The 4,157-nt window shown below is 39.6% G+C and overlaps 1 protein-coding gene across 2 annotated transcripts in view; it reads right to left on the bottom strand.

Moving 5' to 3' along the window:
* zfpm2a (zinc finger protein, FOG family member 2a) overlaps nt 1–258 on the bottom strand; it is a 121,044-nt gene extending 120,786 nt beyond the window's left edge. Inside the window, exon 1 of one of the 2 annotated variants that reach the window (XM_085176647.1) lies at nt 1–258. This exon is cut by the window's left edge and continues 205 nt beyond it. The gene's annotated coding sequence lies outside the window, so the exon portion shown is untranslated. The other variant, XM_085176646.1, reaches the window with a different exon arrangement.
* Nucleotides 259–4,157: the final 3,899 nt, after the last annotated feature.

Below are 4,157 nucleotides of genomic sequence, written 5' to 3'. Positions count from 1 at the left end.
TACGCACAAGTCTATCGTTCCGTCTGTCTTTCCTTTATCTTTCTCGTCTCTCTGGCTCTGGCTTTCTCTCTCTCTCTCACACACACACACACCCTCCCTCTCTCTCTCGCTCCCCTCTCTCTCGCTCTCTCTCTTTCTCAGCACCGTTCTCCGTGATGAGGCTGCGCTTCGCCGCGATCCGCACGGACTGACTGGGGAGGTGAAAGCGTGTTCGCGCTTTTGTTTGAAGATAAGGTTTGTTCCTCCCCGGGTACCGTAGCCGCGGCTTCGTGAACTTCACTTGATCCACAATTACTTTAACTTCCCCTTATTAATTAGCGTCCTGCTTTTTGTTTTGTTTTTTGGTTTTTTTAAGGGGGTAAATAAAAATCAGAGATGGAGACAAGCGGGGCTCCGGTCCCCTCCACAGTGTGGCTTTACAGGTTCAAATATAAGCAAAACACTAATCATTTGATTCGGACAAACACAATTTTTACCGCTTTATCTGAATGAGGACATTTCTGTTACTTACCGCTTTACACGAGCTTTATTTAAGTGCCCTTTATCCTTTTTTTTTTTTTTTTTTTTTTTACATTTTTTTTGTCATCTTAAAGACTGACACTCTAAAGATTATTTTTAGGGGAGAGCCATGCACTTATAATTTAATAATGAGCCTGAAACACACCAGGATTAACTCCGACTCAGTTTGGCCGCTCATTCTCCCATGATGCACTTGGATGCTCTGACCTTAATATGTTGACCTTTTGGCCAAGAGTTTAAAGAAGTTACATACGGTGCAGTTTTTGTTTGTTTGGGTTTTTTTAACACACTTATATTTGTTATCAAAATTGCTAAACAGCATATGAAGTGCTCGTGGTGAATTACTTAAAAAATATAAGCAACTTTTTTCAATTGTTTTTTTTCTTTTCTTTTTTTTTATTGTAAATATATTCAAATGGACTCTGGAACAGAGCTCCCCCCACTGATAAATAAACAGTTGATAAACTGTCAGTCAGAATGTGAGCGGCTTCTCATGCCTACAATTACTCTACCTGTTTGAGAGAAGAAGAAGAAGAAAATATATATATATATATATATATATATATATATATATATATATATATATATATATATTCTGAATATTTAAAAAGAGACAGACAGACAGAAAAGGGAAGAGCCTTGAAATCATTCCGATTTTGACTGCCATGTTCTGAATAGTTGCCCAAACTGGAAATCACTCTCTTCAATTAGCCAGTTGGACTGCCAAGGAAGACAAGCAAGTGGCCTGTGAAATTATCTTGTAACCCAATTCCACAACTTTGGAATGGAGTCTGAAACTACAGAATAATTTATGTGGCAGACGGGTCAGCGGTGGTTCACCTTGAGAAGAGCATCTGTCTCACGAGCCTCTGCGATTTGTCTCTTCTTCCTTTGGTGGCTAAAGTTTTTTTTCTTTTCTTTAATTTAGCCCCCTTCTTTCTGTCTTCCTTATATGCAGCATTGGTCATGATCCAAACGCAGTGATGTCACGGGACAGTGCCAGTCACAAACAGGGAATCTTTATCCCAGCTTTGTAACACTGTACGTACTCTGATAGTCTCTCTTAAAATTCTCATCTTTTCAAAACAAAGACCGAGTGTTAAACAGATAAACAAGCAGCCATTATTTTTTATGTCAAACATGTTTAACACACACAATAAACTCACAAGTAAAATCCCACTGAAACCTTTTACAAGATTAAAAATGAAGCAGTTGCCCCCCCCATCCACACACACACTCTCTCTCACACACACTCTGTAAAATTACCATGTTAAACATCCATAAATAGCGTTTACTGGCCATATTAGGAACCCAGCACCAAAATCAATAATGATTTGTGGTAAGTGCAACAACACAGTGAGACAGGAGAGTCAAATTGCCAGCTGAAGATTAATTTAACGCTACTCCTAAATCCTCTGAGACTGGAGCTTGGTTCTTCTGTGCTGTTTCTGAGCCCCAGTGGCTTGTTTGAAGCAGACTTTGATTGACAGGTACAAATCTGCGAGAGGAAGAGAAAGCTTTTTTTTTTTTTTTTTCCTCGCTGCTCAGACCAGATGGTTGTGATAATTAACATGATACTGTTTCCATCGCAAGGGAAATCACTGACACAAGGTTGGTCATATTAATAGGTTAAGGTATACTGTAGGCTGTGGAGATGCAGTGCAGTGCACTCACATAATCAGATTACGGGGGGAAAGGTTGATTTAATGTGCTAAATCATTTGATTAGAACTGCCAAGTCACATTTGGGGGATGCCATTCAGTGTCAGGGGCAGTGGAGGTGGGCTTTCTGGTGGTTTCATCATGTTCATTAAAAAAAAAAGGAAAAAGAATAATTACATTTTAGTATGTCTATTACCTGCAAGCTTAAAAAAAATTTTTAGGTAACAATTAAAAAAATGTTATGTTAGCAGTTAGTGTTATTGGAAGCTATTGGCAGAACTGTCACAAGCCATCCCTGGCATTTTATTTTAAACCCAAGTAAATGTATATCTACAAGCATGCTGCTGTTTCCCAAAAAAAGAAAAAAGAATAACACTTCAAAGCCTTTAAAATAAAATGAAGTTAAAAAGTGAGAAGTTAAATAGTGATATATATATGGTTAATTACAAAAATACAACTATCTTGTCACCATAAAGGATTACCATAAGTAAAGTAGGTTTCTAATCTTCAAATGAAGAAACTCTGACATGAGTAAGTTCAGGGCTACCCCACTCAAAAAACAAGTGTGACCACCTTCCTGCAAAAGCAAACGTCCAAAAATGCATAAAGGTGACCCCTTACTGAACCTCCCACCCCTTTTAATTTTCATACACTCCCTAAACGCATGTGACTGCATCATAACACAGCTACAAAACAGCAGTTAAGTTTTAGGTGATATTAGAGTTCAGTAACATGACGAGGTGCTTGAAGTTGTTTAATAAATAATCATAAAATCAGTGTTATCTGCGTATTGTGTTAATTTTATGACGGCCTTCAATGGAGTTATTGCCTCAATAACAGCTGCAGTCTTATACTGTTTAAGTAAGCTGCTCTAGTAACTGAGTAATATCACAGGGAGTCTGGCATGACAAATTACTAGGTTGATTTCTTTATGGGATCACACATGTCCGGTGGCACTGGGAGTGACAGCCATCGTGCGGATAGGAACCTGCTCCTTAAAGAGCGAGCCTCAGCAGCTCAACTTGGACATCGGTGTTATGAGTTTGCTGCGGTGTCACCCTCTGGCTGTTGGGGATTGGTTTGTCTCGCGAGGAAGTGAGCTCTGTGTATGTGTGTGCGGTTTTAGAATGATGTGGGATGGAGGGTTGGTTTGGCACGTACATAATAACTGTTTATGTCCTTGATTTATAGATATGCTTTATAAGAGAGGCAGCAGGGAGAAGAATGAGCTGTTCAGGACCAAATGAAGGCAGTTTTCATATTGTTTTTGCACAATATTCCAGAACAGCTTTTCTTTGCTTTCCTTTTTCCTTAAAATGACCTGCATGCAGCTCTGCAACGCTGACATCTACCGTCTAGAAAACTTTAATCGGCCAGTATCACAGTATAAATCTAACAGCTGTTTTCTGTTTCACTTTCACTACAGTGTGAGTGCAGTAGTGATGCACAGCATGAGCTGCAGGTGAAAGTGCATGTGGACGTACTGTGATACTGCCTCATTTCCAGTTCTTTTGGACACTTCTTTGGTAACTATGATCTTTTTTCATCATGTATTCCATCATTTTAGTGGATTTGTCAAAGCATGTGATGAATACAAGTCAAAACTAACTTTGATTGTTTAGCAGTGTGTGGCTGGGTTAGCAAAAGCTCATCTCCTTGCTTTGTCCTCTTTTCAAAGCAGCAGGATTCTCTAAAGCTTCTTGTTTATCACAGCGATACACACTGAAGTGATGTTTAAATGTTAGCGGGTGCATATAATAACTGTCTAGACAGTATCATGCATCTGGTTTGCAGTTCAAGACCAGTGTTGTTGGATCATCGCAGCTAAGTGCTGGCAACCTCAAATCAGCTGTGTATTTGCTGACACTTCCCATTCCCCCCGCGACAGATGACTTCAATCACTCACTCGTGCTGTGAGACGGAGTCAGCCTGTTCTGAACGGGCGCTGCTCGAGCTGTGATACTGGGTTGTTGTTGT

Source organism: Neolamprologus multifasciatus, chromosome 11 (assembly GCF_963576455.1).
Source record: "Neolamprologus multifasciatus chromosome 11, fNeoMul1.2, whole genome shotgun sequence".
Lineage (NCBI taxonomy): Eukaryota > Metazoa > Chordata > Actinopteri > Cichliformes > Cichlidae > Neolamprologus > Neolamprologus multifasciatus.
This window is presented reverse-complemented; position numbering and strand designations above follow the sequence as displayed.